The following is a 21,172-nucleotide window of genomic DNA, read 5'->3' as shown; positions in this document are numbered from 1 at the left end:
TATTAATAAATATATATACACTTATGATAATTACTTAAAAGATATATTACGAGGATTATATAATGAAATACAAGAATAAATTTAAGAAATCATATGTATAAAATAATATAATGTTAATAATATTTATATGAAATAAAATTAACTTTAATTCAAAGTATACGATATATATATTAATATTTAAACAAGAGGTTATGTGAGAGTATTAAAATGCTTAATGCAAAAAGAAATTTAAAGTGATGATTTTATAAAACAAAATAAAGTTATGCATGTACAAATATATATATAGAAAATAAAAATATTATACAAAATATTAACATAATCGAAAAAATCTTCAAAACAATTGCAGATAAGTAATTAAGAGTAAAAAGGACTATAAAATAAAGAGACTAAATTAGAATTAAACTAAAACAAAAGGGGTAACTTAAAAATGAGGTAATAATAATAAAAGGACCAATAGGTGATGCACACAAATGCGTAGGGACTCAAGCTGGAAATAACCCAGCTCCCAAAACGCAATGTTCAGGCGCGGATCCCTTCGCAAACGAATGTAAATTACAGGGCCAAATTAAAAGAGAAATAAAACAAACTAGGCGCAATTGACTACGCATGCGAAAGGGGAGGACTTGGCGTGCAAATATCCCCTCACCACGACAACACGCGGGTCCCAGAGGCGACGGGCAGGATCAGGTCGGGCTGGCTCCAGACAACGTCATTTTAAACCATTGAAGAGGGTTTAAACGGCGCCGTTTTCGCTTCCTTATAAAGGCTAAATGAAACCCTTGTTCAACCGAACCATGGAAACAACACTAGCCTCCTCTTTTTTTTGCCTTAGCCGAACCCTAAATCCCCTTTTCCAGCATCAGACCACCATCAAGAGCGACACCTCATGCTTCAGGTTTTGACTCATCGCTCTTTGGCCTCAAAACCCCCTTAGCTTCGATTTCGACGAAACAACGGAGGATCAACGGCGGGTTCGCAAGGTAAATACCAGTAAAAAGAAAGATTTCTTTCGTTTATCCTTCTCTTTTGCTTTTTTTTTTAAATACAACAATGGAAGATTTAAGCAAATACTAGTAAAAGGAAAGAAAAGACTATAGAAATGGAAAGTGGAAATCACCTCCTCTGCTTTTGATTACTTTGTACTGCTTCTGTTTGTGTGCGTTTTTTTTTTGTAACCAAAATACAATGAATTTTTGAGGCCTTTATAGCCGAAAAGAAAGAAAATAAAAAACAAAATATAATTTTTCATTATTCCCTATTTGCTACTGCTCTGCTGTTGCTTTTGTTTGTTTTCTTTCGCAGGTATGGGGTGCATTGGCATCGTACGGAGGCGCGGGCGTAGCGTACGAGGGCTGTGTGCTGGTCTTACGGTGCTGAAGGTGCATGGAGCGTACAGCGCTGGAGGCTTGGCATGGTTGCTGGAGGCGTTGTTCAGTTGAACGTGGTTGCGGCGCAAAGGGGAACAAAACCCTAGGGTTTCTGTTCCTGAAATGTTTCGGGCCTTTTGGGCAGATATAACTTGGTCTAGGTTTATCTGTAAACGGGCTTGTTATTTGGGTCTTGGGTCATGTAATTGGGACAAGTCATGGACTGTTATTAAAACTAGACTATTATAATATTTATTGGGTTTTTATTTTTTTGTTTTTAGTTTGTTTTTTGTTTTGTTTTGTGTTTGCATGGGCCCAGGCCAAAATTGGTCATTACACTCATAACCAATATTGGCCAACTTCCATGGCTATATACAAAAATGAACTAAACACCATGGTAAGCCAACACATATGACCAAATTAATAATGACACATATAACCAAAATACAAAATTTCTATACATGCCATAAACTCAAAATACTTGAATTCATCAATACCTAAAATGATAACTGATAGTGTGATAGGATCTCCGACGATCTTCAACCCGAGCTAGCTTATGAACCCTATAAGACATGGGAAAGGAAGAGGGTAAGCTATATTATATAGCTTAGTAAGTCCGTATGAAAATAACAAGTAACTCTTACCAATCATTTACCAAGTTTAATAATATAAACACAAGGTAATATAAATTGCTATAATCCTCACAATTATAATTTATTCAATCACATAGTTTGCTCTATCAATTTGCAAACATAGTTTGACATGTTTTGACATTAGCCTAACAGTTGTTATCTCTCTGTTAACACAAATATCCATAATCAACCAATCATTTCAAACCTTATAATAAACATGAGCATTACTCATTAGTATTCATCTTTCAAGCATATATTTTAACGTCTTTCAATGTTTAAAACTTGTATCTCCTCATACTTCTATAATCATTTTAATAGGCATTTATGCTAATCTTTTCTTTTTCTCATATCCGATAAATCACATATTGTGCGAATAAAACATACTTTGTCATAACTTAATTTTGGCCCAAAATCCAATTACACAATTGCCAACCGAATTTACCATGAACTCACAATATCATGAAATCAATGCTTATAAACTTATGTACATACCTGTAGAAATTCGTAACATAGTCACATACTTTGTCATCTTTGACATACTCTTTGGATTACCCATTGAACACTTGGAATATTATCGGATACACGAAAAGTCTTGCACATAAGTGCCACATATGTATTCATATCTCATAACACAAAGGGCTCACACACGAGCTAATCATGGGCCTATTCACACAAGCTGTCAGTCAAGACGTAACTATACGGGCTGCTCACACAAGTTATCAGGTATCCGCAATACATGCCAAACTACCCAGCCACCAGTAGGACGTACATGACCAACACCCGGATTCACATAGATCAATAACACATGGTATCCTAGTGACATGTCACTTTTATCCTAATCTATTCCTAAGGTTCAAACGGGATTTCTCACTGTACTGAATCTTTATCGGTCATTTCCGTAGTACCGTACTCAATAATATTCACATTTCATTTCAATAATATAGCATCTATCAAAAATATAACAATTAAGCATTATTACATATATAATTTAATGCTTATTAAACATACAAACTTACCTCGACATAAAAATGACGAAAAATACCTAATCGTCAAATACTCGTTTTTCCCTCGTTTTAGGTCTGAACCTCGTTTTTCTTGATCTATAATATTACATTTAACTTATTCAATAATTATACTATTAAAAACAGCCCAAAATCACATTATGGCAAAAATTACATTTTTACCTCTAAAGTTTCACATTTTTTAATTTTAGTCCCTAGGCTCATAAAATGTTTTATCAAATTTCTTCATTACCCAAGCCTAGTCGAATCTTATACATGCTTATAGAAGCCCATATTTTCCTTTTATTCACACATTTACACACATTTTCATAACTTTTACAAACAAGTCCTTTTTTATATTTTTACCGAAAATCACTTAGCAAAAATCATTTATCTAACATCTAACATGCATTTTCTACCATTAAACATCAAAATACACAAATATCCATCATGAGTAAAAATTTAAACTTTGATTATATCTAAAACTAGTGGTAGAAATAGATAGATTAGGTTACGAGGATCTTAAAAACATAAAAATCATTAAAAATGGGGCTAGAACGGACTTACAATCGATCTTGGAAGCTTGAAAAATCCTATCCATGGTTTCTTCATGGTAATTTTGGTCATAGCTTGAAGATGGACAAAAATTGGCTTTTAATTCATTTAATAACCAAATTACTAAAATGCCCTTCACTTAAAACTTTAAAATTTTATCTCACCATGTTCATTTTTGTCCATAGATTATAATGGTCTAATTACCATATAAGGACCTCCAATTTAAAATTTCATAACAATTAGGTACCTCTAGCATGTAGAACTCAACTTTTGCACTTTTTACAATTTAGTCCTTTTGACTAAATTGAGTGCCCTAACGTCAAAATTTTCAAACGAAATTTTCAAATAATCATTCCAAAAAATTGTAGACCATAAAAATATAATAAAAATAAAATTTTTTACATCGGATTAGTGGTCCCAAAATCACTGTTCCGACTAGACTCAAAATCAGGCTGTTACATGTCATATATGTGATTTGCCATATAGATGACACATCATCATTTAATTAATTTTTTTAAAAAAATTAAATAATTTTAATGATTTTTAACTTTACCATATAGATGAACACAATCAAGATTAATAATGATATGGAGAACATGGAAAACAATAAAAAGGTGATACCTTATAAAATCTTTTGAAGAATCTTCAACAAGCTTTCCAAATAGTTCTAACCAACCCTTAAGATCGAACCCCAATAAATTATAGGGTGAATAGTATATTCACATGGTTATTGAAGAAAACAACTTCTAAAAAAACACAATAGAGAGGTCTTGCAAAAAAGCAAACTCAAAAAATTGTATTGAATCAAATAATCAAAAACATCTTACATAATAATAATGATGTTGCTTTGGTTATTTAATTACATCAAAATAAAACTCCAAAATATAATGACACTTCAATTAATCGAAACAAAAAATAGTTCAATTGAACTAAATTGCTTATTAACTAAAAAAACATAAAACAACTTAAATATTTTAAATTATCCTAAAATTTGGAATAAATAAATAATATAAAACCTAATAAATACAATATTAGGCTCGCATATAATTAAAATTAAGCCTTAAAATCAAATTTAAACTCAAATTAAAGTCCGAAACTCATAATAATCTCACCCAAAAATTTTATTCGTGCAATCTTCATTAAAACAACCATAACTTGAGCTCCCCAACTCGAAACCGAATAATTTAAAGTGCATTTTAAAACTAATAGATAGCTCTTCGATCGATATAAAAAAAATCTCAACCTAGAAAATATCCTAAAATTTTGAATAAATAAATAATGCAAAACCTAATAAATATAATATTGAACTCATATATAATCAAAATTAAGCCTTCAAATCGAATTTAAACTTGAATTAAAGCCCAAAAGTTGTAATAATCTTGTCTATAAATTTTACTTATGCAATCTTCAATAAAATGGCCATGACTTAAGCTCCCAACCTCGAAATCAAGTGATTCAAAGTATATTTTGAAGCTAACAAATAGCTCTTCGATCGATATAAAAATATTTCAACCTAGAAATGTTTGGATCTCATCAAAAAACATGTTTCAAATCAATTGATCTTTTGAGCTTGAAAAACAACTTCAATAAATTTAAGTCAATAAAATGTACCCCATCCATACATGTATCATATGGGCTTCAATTTTTGTGATCTTTTGGGCTTCTCAAATGGCCTTGTAAAAGGTTAAGCCTAATATGTTTTTGGGTTAGAATTTAGGGCCCATACTCTATTAAATGGTGTTTTTTTGTCTTTTCATTTTTCAATAAAATAATATTATAATGCCTCACTTGGTCTTGATATAAAATTTTGATAAAAAAGACCTCTTCGTTCCCTCTTAGTTTTGATATTGAACATATTGATCCGTCTAAAAAAATCGAAGCAATTTAATCTCTTTCAATTTCGAAAGTGAGCAACTAAGGACAATTAATCACAGTGGTAATGTTTTACATCAAATTACATTAATTTGATTGGTATAATAACAAATTTAACTCTCATAATTTATACATTCTATCAATTTGGTCACAATTTAACAAATTTAGCCTACAATATTTTTTGTCAATGTTGAGGTTAAATTTGTTGAATGTTTTAGAATCAAAGGCCAAATTAAAAAAAAATATGTAAACATCGAGGGTGTTTATAATCTAGTATATGATTTGACTAAGTTGGTGGCATCCATCAACCAAGTTTCAACTTAGTCGTAAAATTACTAAAAGCCCATTATTTTTACAAAATAATAAATAATATTTTGGGGGAACTTTTGTCTTTTCATATAAAATATAGAAAAATACTTGCATATGATGGGATTTGAACCCAAAACATTAAAATTTTTAACATTTTAAATTTATTGTTTCAACCAAAGCCATATTTGATTGTGAGCACCATAATCTAGTATGTGTGTGCGCACGCACACATCAAGCACTTAATTGAGATGGTGTCTCAAGTCAATCGAACACAAAATCAATTAAGTAATTCTGAAAACACCCTCATTTTACAAAGTAAATTGTATTATTTTGAGGGTGCTTTTGTTATCTATATATTTTATATAGAAAATAAATAAGAAAAATATACACACCAAAAGTAAAAATTTGAACTTAAGCCTCTATAGTTTTCAACATTTATACTCTACCATTTCAACCAAAGCCGAATTTGTTGTTTATATTAATTTTTTATAAATATATTTGTTACATAATTTTATTTTTTACCACATCGGGAGTGTGCCAAAATCTAGTATCTATATTAAGCAATGGGTGTCATGAGCCAATTAAACACTAACTCAATTAGAAAATTGTTAAAATATCATTTTATATACAAAGTAACAAATATTAATACGAGGGTGTTTTGTCTCTCATATTCTTTTTAATAATATAATACTATAATAAGATTTGAACTTAGGACGCATGAGTTTTAAACTTTTACTTTTAACCATTTTAACCAAAACCTCAATTCATTTTTATATAAAATTTTTATAAATAGATTTTTGGATAAACTATACAAATGGTCACCCAATTATGCTTGTGATCATGTTTTGGTCACCAAACTTAAATTTTTTTAACTTAGGCACTAATGTTTGTATTTGTTCCTGTTTTGGTCACCTATCGTTAAATCAACAATGAAAATAATGATGTGGCCTTCTTCTAATTGGTATAATAACACATTTAGTCCTCAATACTTACATATTCTATCAATTTGATCCTATTTCTAAATAATTCAATAAATTTAACCCGTCACATTCACAAATTTAAACAATTTGATTCTCAAACTTATTTTTAAAAGTTTGAAGAAAGAAAATGAAGAATCAACTTACATTTTTTAGGTTTCAAAGAACACCCAACAATCAGATACCAAGAGTATGATTAAATGTTTTTTACACTAAACGAACCCTTATTGAAAATATCTTTGTTTTGAGAACCATTTCTGTAACACCCCAAACCCGGCCCAGACATTATGGCCGAATCTGACGTGCCACATTGGAGTTGAAAACCCATGTTCCGTTTTAGTGCTTTAAAACCATATATTTTGTTGAGTTAACAAAGTGTATGGAAGCTAGGCACCGTGTAGGTATCCGAGGCGAGGAGGTGAGCCATGAAGGCCGCTAAGTACCAAGCTCTTTGATTGGATCCAATCTAGACATGCCCACAACCATAGCCACACTTTGTTATATCTGAGTTTAAATTTGTTTAAGTGGACGTCCTTGATAAATCAATTAATCGTATGCGTTGAGAGATTTTAAAACAATTATCATTTTGAAAACACGCCCTAAGTCTAGCCCATTTGAATAATTATCAACCAATTTTAAAGTTATTAAAATTAAAATAATCCCGAAAAGAAATAAAAGGAAAGTTAGAATGGCCTTATTACAACCCAAAATAAATAATTTTAAAAGAAATTTAAAAAACCAACGCTTATTTAAAAGTCCAAAGACAATCACCGTGGCCACTCAATCCCTCCTACCAAGTCCCCACATCAAGGCTCACTGCAAGGTTAAGGAAAGGGGTGAGTTTGGAAACTCGGTGTGCAACAAGCCCTTTCAGAGCCCAAAACAATAACAACTGTTGGGCCTAAGCCCACATCCAATCTCAACATGTATTGGGCCATAGCCCTTTTCATATTTCATATTTCATAACACTGGTCAAGCCTTTCCATATTTCATATTATCGGGCCAAGCCTTTTATCAGACACGCTAGGCCCAAAGGCCCATTTTATAACACATGTAATGTCAATGAAAGAATACAACCTATTTGGGAGAATACTCAACCCACCTTCCGCTACTCTCCACCCATACCAACCAAAGACACCATGTGGGATTAACTCGACCCACCCCGCCATAACTCTCCAATGGCAAAGATAATGCTTTATCATATATCTGAGGCCTAGCCTCTTTTAATAATCTGGGCAAAAGCCCTTTTAATAATGGGGCATAAGCCTTTAATAATGGGCATAAGCCCTTTAATAACTGGGGCATAAGCCCTTTTGATAACTCGGGGCATAAGCCTTTTAATAAGCTGGGGCATAAGCCCTTTTCACTTCCTCCATTCATATAAAAACCCAAGCCAATGCATTTATGAACATCTCATGTGCATATCATACATATCATGTGCATATCATACATGTCATGTGCATATCATACATATCATGTTTATTAAAATCCCATGCATTAAGTTCATATATAAACCCTAGGGGTATAATGGTCATTTTTACCTAGGGGCAAAACGGTCATTTTCATATTATAAGGGTAATCTTGTAATTTTACCAAAAATTAGGGTTTCCATGTTCATTAACGGTTACAAACAATTCATAAGTGCAAACAGTGATTCTGGCCCATTTTTAGCGAAAACGAGTTATTGGGCCAAAAACCCCTAATGGGCCCTACTTAGCCAATTTCGTCATCTAGGCCCATTTAGCCTATATTCCATAATGGTTTTATCAGTCTCGATGCACAATTTAACTAGTTTTCATATTCTACCAATTTTACCCAAATGGGCCCGAAAGCCCAATGGGCCCCACTTCGGCCCCTCGAGGCCCAACTTACCAAGAACGCCAAAAATCACATTCTTACCGTTTCCATCATTCTCGATCATCGCCTCATCGATTCTAACTAACTAGTGAGCGTCATTGCTCACAAGTCCTCGAAATGCCGTGATTTCAGATTTCGCTTTTCTACATTTTATCGCTTTAAGCTATGAAAAGGGTTCGTTACACACTGCTTTTGCGATATTCCTTGACGAGATCTCCTATGCGATTTCTCCTATAATCAACCACTTATAGATTAGACCATGTTAATATTAAACCAAATCGAAAACTTCCTATTATCATCACTTACACATTCTACCACCATCCATAATGGCCTTAGGAATCTTACCTTTGTCTCGATTGATGACTAAGTCTAGCCACTCCGTGATCCAAGCTACTCCAAGTCGACACTACACCTTGCTGCTCCTCCAATAAGCAAACCAAAAAAAAATATTAAAAGAAGACCCCATAAAGTCTATACCCATATTCGGCCATCTCCCTAAATTTGAGGTTTCGGCTTTTGGCCAAAGTTACACTAGGAATTGTTTAGAGTTTGAACACTTACCACAGTCTTTCTCCTCTTGAATCCGGATGCCTAAAAGGTAAAGGAATCGAATGCCAACTATTGAAAAGAAAAGAAAAGGTTGCTGGTCACAAAGAATCGGCACCCCTATCTTCACCGATTTCGCTTTTTTAAGACTTGACGTAAATAGAGATAAGGGAAAGAAATAATAAATGAGTGGAGGAAAGTAATGGGCTGGTTTTTGGAAAAGAAACGGGAGAAAAGATGAGAGGAAAGATGGTAGATTCGGCTAGGGAAGAAAAAGAAGAGAAAAAACTAAAACAAAGGAGAAAACGGCACAGCTAAGACCCTAATGCCGAAATTACTAACCTAATACCCTTCTGCGAATTCCCCTCTCTAACCCCTTCCAAACGGCTAAGCTCTATCCTTCTCTCAAATCCCTAAAATCTCTCCCCTTATCCCTCCTTAATTTATGCATTTAACTTGATCCAACTCTCCTCTTACAGAATCCACTTAGGTTCCAACACTTACCCTTCCTGCAAATAAAAATAAATACTCTTATTTGCCAACACAGGGAATCGAACCCAGGTCTTCCTCTATGCTCCACACGCCACCTTTTTAGGAGCTTAGTGGCGTCACCCTTTCCACTTTACCCACAACTTAATATAAGGGCACCTAGCCAGAACCCCTAACTCCTAAGTCCAAAATTTAAAAATTCTACCGGGTTTTGGCCAACTCATGGGCCTTCCATAAGCCCATTTACATACCCAAATTATGAATTCCATAATCACATACCAAATTTTAGAAATTTACTTAAAATATCAAGAATCGCGAAAACCCGAAAATCAGGGTGTTACAATTTCTTTTATTTTTTGGATTAAGGGTTCGTTTAGTGTAAAAAAGTTAATCACACTCTTGATATTATTGTTGGGTGCTCTTTGAAACCTAAAAAAAGTAAGATGATTCTTCCATTTCTTTCTTTAAACTTTTTTAAAGTTAAAGGATCAAATTGATAAAACTTGTAAATGTAAAAAGGTTAAATTTATCAAATTATTTAGAATTAGGACCAAATTGATAGAATATGTAAGCATTAAGGACTAAATGCATTATCATACCAGTTATAAAAATGCCACATCATTATTTTTGTTATCAATTTAATAACAGGTGACAAAAATAAAAACAAATACAAATGTTAGTGCATAAATTAAAAAAATTTAAAGTTGGATAACCAAAACAAAAGCACAAACATAGTTGGGTGACCATTTATACAGTTTACTCTAGATTTTTACATAGATTTTTTTCATCCATGTTGTCACTATTCCATAATCTAATATATATGCATGATAAACTTCTTGTTGATATTCAAAGTTTTTTTTATTATTATGTGTTTTTAAATAAATTTTAATTTTTGAAATTAGTATTTTTATTTTTTTAAAGCATGGCCAAATTGATATAATGTGTAAACATTGAAGGTTAATTTTTTATTACTAGGACCAAATTGATATAACTTGTAAACACTAAAACTAAAATTCTTATAATGCCAAATAAAATAGGCATAATGATAAATTTAGCCCCTAATGTTTACTTCTTTTGTCACTTTGGCCCCTAATTCTATTTTTTGAGATCACATTGGTCCTCAAGTCAACCTTTAAAATTTAACCAAATTGCTCTATTTCAGATGAAAAAAGTTGAATAGACCATTAAATTTTTAACAACATTGACGTGTCTGCTCGCATGGTAATCCACGTATACTTAAGAAAACATTAAAATAATTAATAAAATATTTAAAAATTTAAAAAAATTTAAAAAAAGTTCAAAAAAATTTTTAAAAAAAATTATCCATGTTACTAGTCAATAACACATAGAGGGTCATGCAAGCTTCCATGTAATTTCCATTAAAATTTTAATAGTTCAATTAGCTTTCTTATCTAAAAGAAAGCAATTTGACTAAATTTTAAAAATTGAGGGCTAAGGTGTTTTAGGCCAAAAAAATATCAAGAGGGATGAATTAGTATTTAAAAATTTCTCTACAAAATTTTCTATACAAGAAAGAAAAGCTTGGACATTTTAATTTTAATGGTTCGACTCTAATTGCCTACTTCTACTACCTTAGTATACCTCAACTAAAAATTTTCCCCATTCACTATAAGAATTGGTATTTTTTAAGCAAAAAGGTCTAACATTTGCCATCTTTTATCTTTTTAACAAGGTTAAGATAGAAACATTTTACCTAGTTTTTATAGTTTAAGTAAAGTCCTCTAACTTTTACAAGACTCAATTAGAAACCCTTTAAATCCCTCTAAAGTTTTCTATCCAACAACCTTAAGTACACACTTTAATTATAAAAAGAAAAAATGTAAACAATAATGACCTCTCAATGGTGTGTATTTACAAGTGCTAGTTCACTCAAATAACGAGAATGATAAAAGATATTACAATAAACACCTAAAAGATTACGTACAAAAAAATATGAAAAAAATGAAGATTTGAAGTGGATTTTATTGATTTCAATGTTTGGATGTGTCTCTCTTACGTCTTGATGTGTCTTTAACTTGTTTTTAGACGAAGGAACAATTTTGTGGATGTTTATAGTTGCTGGAGATGTTTTGGAGTCATTGAAAATATTAATCTCGGACTTAAAAAGTGGATCTGCAACTCATGTATCGATACATACCAATGATGTATCAATACTTCTCATAAACATAGCCATTAGTGACCATTCTGATAGCCACATGTTGATACATCTAAAGCACATATTAGTAGTTTTAAAGGATGTATTGATACATGACCTTCTAGTTCCGTTATCTGGCTATTGGCTTGCAACGTATCAAAACCTAAACCATTAGTATTGATACTTAGTTACCAAAATAACTTTAAAACATTTTAAACACATTAGAACATTTTGGTGGCTCAAAAATATTTGGATAAGTTCAAACACATTCAAAAACGTGTTTTTAAGTATTTTGGAAGTCTTTGAATGTAACGACCTAATTTTCAGTGGTGTCGGAAATGGTGATTTGAGATCACTAAATCCGACAAATAAGATTGAACAAGATAGCAATTTAATATTTATGAGTCAAGTAAGGATTTAGAAGAATTTTTGAAATGGTGAAATTAGTGAATTAAAAGAATTTATTAGGTCAAACTAGTCAAAAACGAGGTATCGAGACCTCAAAATTGAAAATCGAGCTATAAATATTTTTATAAATATTTATGGAGTGTCATTAAGTTAGTATTAAAGTTTTGTTAGAAAATTTTAACGTTTGGATAGCTAATTAATTAAAAAGGACTAAATTGAAAATAGCGCAAAATTTGTTAAATTGTGAGTAAATAGCTTAAGTATTTAAAAAGATGGATTTAAAGAGCAATTAGACCCAAAGGTTAATGGCTGGACGGTTTGGGTATGAAATAAGCAAGAAAACAATGTGAACAAGGGGCAAATTTGGAAATAGCATAAAAGTTAATAGTTAAATAATGATGTAATTGAAAAATCTAGACATTTCTTCATATTTTCTCAGCCAAAACGCCATAGAAGGTCTGGAGAAAGCTATTTTTTCATATTTTTACATCATATGAGTTTAATTCTTGCTTTTTTCTTGATAATTTTTATGTTTTTATGACTTTTACAATTAGGTCCACTTATAGAATTCATTAGTTTTTGATTTTATGGGTGAAATTGGAAGTTACCCTGGATTGATAAGGGAATTTTATGATGAATTATTATGAAATTTAAGTTCTAATTTCATATTAAGGTGGTTTTATTAAGTGATTTTGATAGGAAATGATATTTAGGACCTAATTGTGAAAAAGTTGTGAATTGAAGGTTGCTGTTGAAATTCAGAATATAAAAGGTTTTGAAATAGTTTATAATGATAAAATAAAGTGTTAATTGAGAAAAATTAGTTCAATTGATGGGTGAATTGAGCAGGGACTAAATTGTGAAAACTATAAATTTTGGGGTAAAAGTGTAATTTCAAAATTTGAACAGCATAAATTGTGAAGTGAAATAGAAATCAAATAAATGCTAATGAGTAGAAATATTTTATATTATAGATCAAGAATCTAAAGAAGAACGAGGAAAAGAAAAAGTTGCGGAATAGTCCCTAAATTTCAATATCTTCTACAAATTAGCCGGGTAAGTTCATATGGTTGAATTTAGATGTTTATTTGTGAATTATTTAAGTAATGTGTTATTATATATGAATTTGTTGTGGGATTGTGTAAATTTTGTTAATGAAAGAATAAATGTGAAAATGCAAATTAGGAAAAACGCAGGATTGAGTACGTTCGTATCGTGACATGTGATGAATTGACGGATAAGACCATGGTTGTTCCATGGAAAAGTGTGAAATGTAGGTATGGTATCATCCATACTGAGTTGTGATATGTAGGTATGGTATTATCAAATCCATACTGAGTTAAGAAATGTAGGTATGGCATTGCCCATACCGAAGTTGTAAAATGTAGGTATGGTATTTCAATGAGGAAAACCATACCGAGTTATGAATCGTGTAATCGAACAACGACGTACTCAATTTCGTAAGCCGCTTCCTAATTTGATTATAAGAAATAAAAGAAAAGTGATCCAAATGAAAGAGATTGAGTAGTTGTTACTGTTGAGCTCAACTATGTGAATTATTATAACAATGGTTGTGAATCGCAGGAAACTTTAGTAAATGTTTTGGTATTGTTTAGAAATATTATGTTTGGTACGTATTACTTTTAAACCTATGAACTTACTAAGCTTCAATAAGCTTACTTGTATGTGTTTGATATTTTTATGTAGATTGAATTGAAGTGAAGTTGGTAGATCAGATCAACACAACAAAGCACGCTATCCAGATCAATTCTGGTAGCTTTTGTTTTATGTTTGAAGATTTATATGGCATGTATAGAGTTTAAATGAAATGAAGTAAAGATGTCAACATTTTGTACTAAAACAGTTTTTGGTTAGTAGCAGTAGTTTGACTTTGAAAATTCACCATAAATTATGAAAATCTCATTAGAGGTTGAATAAAATATGAAATTAAATCTTATTGAATCTAGTTTCACATAGAAGAAACGGTGTAACCAAAAGGCTTTTATATCAGGAGATATTTGAATTTTTGTGAGACAAGGTTAGAATGATTTTGAACTCCCCTATTCTGATTTGTAAAAATCATTAAAAATTGTACAAAAATATTTAGGAGTCATACTATATATATATGGATTCCTTATTGAGTCTATTTTTAATAGAAACAATTGGTTTGGTTATTTGAATTTTTTACATGGAGAAATTTGGTTCGTAGTGCACAGGGGTTAGAGTAGCCGAACCCTGAAACAGGGGAGACTTCAACTAATAAACTATACTAATTGGCCCAACCAAAAATTTTAGAAAAAAATTAGTAAGTATATATATGAGCCTAGATTTTGGGAAAATTTATGGATTTGGATTTTGAGTTTTTAACTCGAGATATGATTTTTTTATGCTCTGAACGCAGCTTGGACAACTTTGTCTGGAAAGTGTGATATAAATTGTTTGAATTTGTTTAAGTGCTCAAATTAGTTTAGTAATGCCTCGTGCTCGACTCCGGCAATGGTATCGGGTAAAGAGGGCGTTGCATTTATTGGTATCAGAGCTTTGGTTTAGTCGATTCTCGGAATAAATTTGATGTGTAAAGTGTTTAGAAATACATGCCATATAAATCTGTGATAGTGTGATGTGAATGATCCGATCTAATTACTAATTTTTGTTATAGATTGTAAATATGTCTGATAGACCTGATGGTGCTAGTCAGGAAGAGGAAGTTAATAGTAAAATACAGCTTCTGAGCAGGGAACAAGTGGTAATGTCCCGATTTCTTTGATAAGAGAGAAAGAACTTAAAAATATGATTTACGGATTAATGGATCAGTGGTATCATGAAACAATACAAGGAAGAAGTCAGCACAACAACCTCCTCCTCCCTCATCGCACCACCGCCATAACCCCTGTTGCTCCTCCTTTAACAGATGAATCTAGCAAAAGAACACCGATTGAAAAACTCAGAAAGTTTGGAGCTAAAGAATTTCGAGGAGATCGGACGATGATCCAAGTTAAAGCGAGTATTGGTTAAAGAGTTTGAGAGAGTTTTAAACATATGATGTGTTCTCCGGAGGACTATTTGAGGTGTCTGGCCGCTATTGAAAGAAGAAGCGTATAATTGGTGGGAAACCATTGAGGCAAATGATACCGCAGATAAACTTACTCGGAATTCTTCCAAAATGAATTTAAGAAGAAGTATGTGGGAAAGAGATATTTAGATAAGAAGAAGAGAGAATTTCTTGATCTTCGACAAGGGAATAAAACAAAGGGCGAATATGAAAGAGAATTTGTGTATCTCAAGAGATATGCTCTGGATGTTAAACCGACAGAGGAAGAAATGTGCATTAGATTTGAAGAAGGGCTTAATGATGAAATCAGAATGATGATTGGAGGTACAGAGATTCGAGAATTTGTGATTCTGTCTGATCGAGCTTAAAAGATGGAAGAAGTGTATAACAAAAAGATGCAAAGAGAAAGAAGAGGTAAAGAGGTATACAAAAGAAGTTTCTCTAGACCAACTTCGACTTTTCTGGCTAAAAAGTTCAGAGATGATTCTAGTCGACCTGTTACAATTCCGGAATGATCGAATAAAAGTAAAATGACTCAACAAGATGTCGGAGTAACTAAGAAACCAGCAGCTAGTGTTAGTAGTGTGCAAAATATTCCGAGACTTAGATGTAAAAATTGTGGTAGATTTCATATTGGTGAGTGTTGGGGAAGAGCCGGAGCTTGCTATAAATGTGGTGAAACTGATCATTTTATTTGGGACTGTCCTCAATTATTAAAAGAAGATAGAGAACAAGGGGAGAAGCAAGCAAATACTCCTCAGAAAAGTAAACGTTCGGGTCAAAGTAGTGTCATTGGACTGTTCATTCGAACGAGAGATACTGCAGACTCGATCGAGACAAGAGCACCTGACGTACATATGCTATCCCGCAAGGGAAAAACTTCGCTCGGATGTGATAGCTGGTAATTTCTATCTTTTGATGATTCTGTATGCTTTAATTGATCCCGGATCTACACATTCATATATTTGCACTGCATTAGTGTCAAAAAAGAAAATGACTGTTGAGTCCACTGACCTTGAATTGCAAGTCACTAATCCACTAGGGCAAAGTGTGTTGGTTAATTTAATATGTCGAAATTGTCCACTGAAAATACAAGGCTGTGAATTCTCTGCTGATTTAATGTTGTTACCTTTCCGAGAATTTGATGTTATTCTTGGAATGGATTGGTTGATTAAACACGATGCCATAGTGAATTGTAGAGAAAAACGGATTGATTTAAAATGTCAGACAAGGGAAATAGTTTCAGCTGAGTTTGGGGATAAAAAGAATGATGTCAGAATTATTTCAGCCTTTAAAGCTCGGAAATTGATTCAGAAAAGTAATGAAGCATTTTTAGCTTATATTCTTGATACTCGGGGTTCTGAATTGAAGATGGAATAATTGTCAGTTGTTAATGAGTTTACTGATGTGTTTCCTGAGGAATTACCTGGTTTACCCCCAGATCGTGAGGTTGAATTCACAATTGATGTAATTTCAGGTACAGCTCCGATATCAATAACACCGTATAGAATGGCACCAGCTGAGTTAAAAGAGTTGAAGACACAGTTGCAAGAGTTATTGGATAAAGGGTTCATCAGACCGAGTACATCACCTTGGGGCGCACTGTCTTATTTGTGAAAAAGAAAGATGGTTCGCTGCGATTGTGTATTGATTACGTGCGGTTGAAGAAGGTAACAATTAAAATAAATATCCATTACCTCGATCGATAATTTGTTTGATCAACTGAAAGGTGCTGCAGTTGTTCTCAAAAATAGACCTTAGATCCGGGTATTTTCAATGAAGATTAAAGAGTGTGGTGTGCCAAAGATCTTTTGAACTCGGTATGGTCACTACGAATTTTTGGTAATGCCTTTTGGTTTAACGAATGCCCCTGCTGCATTTATGGATTTAATGAATCGAAATTTTTAGTCTTATTTGGATAGATTTGTGGTGGTATTTATTGATGACATATTGGTCTATTCAAAGACAGAATCCGAACATGCACAGCACTTGAGAATTGTACTACAGACTTTGAGAGAAAAGTAGTTATATGCGAAATTTAGTAAATGTGAGTTTTGGCTTCATGAGGTTGGATTTCTGGGTCATATTATATCACCAAGGAATTCGTGTGGATCCAAGTAAAGTTTGGCGGTGGTGAATTGGAAAACACCAAGAATGTAATCAAGTGCGAAGTTTTCTGGGATTAGCAGGATACTATTGTCGTTTTGTAAAGAATTTTTCCATGATTGCTTCACCAATGACTCGTTTATTACAGAAGAATGCTGAGTTTATGTGGTCTGATGAATGTCAGCAGAGATTTGATCAGTTAAAGAAAATGTTAACAGAAGCTCCAGTCATGACTCAACCAGAATCAGGTATATCATATGTTGTGTACAGTGATGCATCTTTAAGTGGTTTGGGTTGTGTGTTAATGCAGTTAGGAAAGGTGGTGGCTTATGCTTCACGGCAATTAAAACCACATGAAAAGAATTACCCTACACATGATCTTGAGTTAGCTGCAATTGTTTTTGCTTTAAAAATTTGGAGACACTATTTATATGGTGAGAAGTGTTATATGTATACGGATCACAAAAGTTTGAAATACTTAATGACTCAAAAGGAACCGAACTTAAGATGAGACAAGTGGTTAGAGTTCTTTGAAATACTATGATTTGGTTATTGACTATCATCCGTGGAAAGCTAATGTAGTTCTTGATGCATTGAGTCGAAAGTCATCCTTGTTTGCACTTCTGCAATGAATGCTCATTTGGCTCTTAATGAAGAAGGTGTTGTATTAGTAGAATTGAAGGTAAAACCAATGTTTCTTCAACAAATTCGTAAGTCGCAGAATGAAGATCCAAAATTGGTCTTTGAAACGGCAAATGGTTCAGATAATTTAGATTCGAGTTCAAGATTGATGATGAAGGTATATTGCGCTATCATAATAGGATTTGTGTTCCAAATAATTCTGATTTAAAGAATGATATTCTTTCTGAAGCACATAATAGTATGTATTCTATTCATCCGGGTAGTACAAAGATGTATGGTGATTTGAAAAAGACATATTGGTAGCCTGGTATGAAAAGAGAAATTTCAGAATTTATTGCAAAATGTTTGATTTGCCAGCAAGTTAAAGCAGAGCATCAAGTGCCAACGGGTTTATTACAACCCATTATGATTCCTGAATGGAAGTGGGAGCATATTTCAATAGATTTTGTGTCAAGATTGCCTGTGACTCCAAGAAAGAAAGATTCGATATGGGTGATTGTTGATAGATTGACAAAGTCAGCACACTTTATTCCAGTCAGAACAGATTTTTCACTTAAGAAGTTAGCAGAATTGTATGTGTCAGAGATTGTGAGACTACGTGGAGTTCCAGTATCTATCATTTCAGATCGGGATCCGAGGTTTACTTCAAGATTTTGGAATAAATTGCAAGAAGCTTTAGGCATTGGATTGAATTTTAGTACAGCATTTCATCCTCAAACAGATGGACAGTCAGAGCGAGTGATTCAAATTTTAGAAGATATGTTAAGATGTAGTATACTCGAGTTTAGTGACAGTTGGGAAAGGTATTTACCATTGGCTGAGTTTGTTTACAACAATAGCTATCAATCTAGTATAAAAATGGCACCATTTGAGGCTCTTTATGGTAGAAAATGCAAGACTCCATTGTGTTGGTCTGAATTGAGTGAACAAAAAATAGTTGGGGTTGATTTGATTCGAGAAACCGGAGAGAAAGTCCAGATTATTCGAGATAGTCTAAAAGTTGCTTCAGACCGTCAGAAGTCATATGCGGATTTAAAACGAAGAGACATAGAATATGCTGTGGGTGATCGAGTATTTTTAAAAGTTTCACCGTGGAAAAAGGTGTTACGGTTTGGTAAAAAGGGAAAATTAAGTCCGAGATTCATAGGGCCATATGAAATTGTGGAAAGGATTGGTCCTGTAGCTTATCGGTTGGCTTTACCTCCGGAACTTGAGAAGATCCACAATGTGTTTCATGTGTCTATGATAAGGCGGTATAGGTCAAATCCTTCACACGTAATTCCTCATACTGAAATTGAGCTTCAACCAGATATGACTTATTCAGAAGAACCAGTGAAGATTTTGGCTCGTGAAGTTAAAGACTTGCGGAACAAAAGAGTACCATTGGTTAAAGTATTATGGCATCGACATGGTATGGAGGAGGCAACCTGGGAAACAGAGGAGTCAATGAGATCACAGTATCCAAATCTATTTTCAGGTAACAAATTTCGAGGACGAAATTTTTAAAGGGAGGGAAAGTTGTAACGACCTAATTTTCAGTGGTGTCGGAAATGGTGATTTGAGATCACTAAATCCGAAAAATAAGATTGAACAAGATAGTAATTTAATATTTATGAGTCAAGTAAGGATTTAGAAGAATTTTTGAAATGGTGAAATTAGTGAATTAAAAGAATTTATTAGGTCAAACGGGTTCAAAACGAGGTATCGAGACCTCAAAATTGAAAATCGAGCTATAAATATTTTTATAAATATTTATGGAGTTTCATTGAGTTAGTATTAAAGTTTTGTTAGAAAATTTTAACGTTTGGATAGCTAATTAATTAAAAAGGACTAAATTGAAAATAGCGCAAAATTTGTTAAATTGTGAGTAAATAGCTTAAGTATTTAAAAAGATGGATTTAAAGAGCAATTAGACCCAAAGGTTAATGGCTGGATGGTTTGGGTATGAAATAAGCAAGAAAACAATGTGAACAAGGGGCAAAATTAGAAATAGTATAAAAGTTAATAGTTAAATAATGATGTAATTGAAAAATCTAGACATTTCATATTTTCTCCGCAAAAACGCCATAGAAGGTCTGGAGAAAGCTTGTTTTTCATATTTTTACATCATGTGAGTTTAATTCTTGCTTTTTTCTTGATAATTTTTATGTTTTTATGACTTTTACAATTAGGTCCACTTATAGAATTCATTAGTTTTTGATTTTATGGGTGAAATTGGAAGTTATCCTGGATGGATAAGGGAATTTTATGATGAATTATTATGAAATTTAAGTTCTAATTTCATATTAAGGTGGTTTTATTAAGTGATTTTGATAGGAAATGATGTTTAGGACCTAATTGTGAAAAAGTTGTGAATTGAAGGTTGCTGTTGAAATTCAGAATATAAAAGGTTTTGAAATAGTTTATAATGATAAAATAAAGTGTTAATTGAGAAAAATTAGTTCAATTGATGGGTGAATTGAGCAGGACTAAATTGTGAAAATGTAAATTTTGGGGTAAAAGTGTAATTTCAAAATTTGAACAGCATAAATTGTGAAGTGAAATAGAAATCAAATAAATGCTAATGAGTAGAAATATTTTATATTATAGATCAAGAATCTAAAGAAGAACGAGGAAAAAAAAAGTTGAATAGTCCCTAAATTTCAATATCTTCTACAAATTAGCCGGGTAAGTTCATATGGTTGAATTTAGATGTTTATTTGTGAATGATTGAAGTAATGTGTTATTATATATGAATTTGTTGTGGGATTGTGTAAATTTTGTTAATGAAAGAATAAATGTGGAAATGCAAATTAGGAAAAACGCAGGATTGAGTACGCTCAGATCGTGACATGTGATGAATTGATTGGATAAGACCATGGTTGTTCCATGGCAAAGTGTGAAATGTAGGTATGGTATCATCCATACTGAGTTGTGATATGTAGGTATGGTATTATCAAATCCATACTGAGTTAAGAAATGTAGGTATGGCATTACCCATACCGAGTTGTAAAATGTAGGTATGGTATTTCAATGAGGAAAACCATATTGAGTTATGAATCGTGTAATCGAACAACCACGTACTCAATTTCGTAAGCCGCTTCCTAATTTGATTATAAGAAATAAAAGAGAAGTGATCCAAATGAAAGAGATTGAGTAGTTGTTCTTGTTGAGCTCAACTATGTGAATTATTATAACAATGGTTGTGAATCGCAGAAACTTTAG

The sequence above is a fragment of the Gossypium arboreum genome, chromosome 12 (genome assembly GCF_025698485.1).
Source record: "Gossypium arboreum isolate Shixiya-1 chromosome 12, ASM2569848v2, whole genome shotgun sequence".
Lineage (NCBI taxonomy): Eukaryota > Viridiplantae > Streptophyta > Magnoliopsida > Malvales > Malvaceae > Gossypium > Gossypium arboreum.
This window is presented reverse-complemented; position numbering follows the sequence as displayed.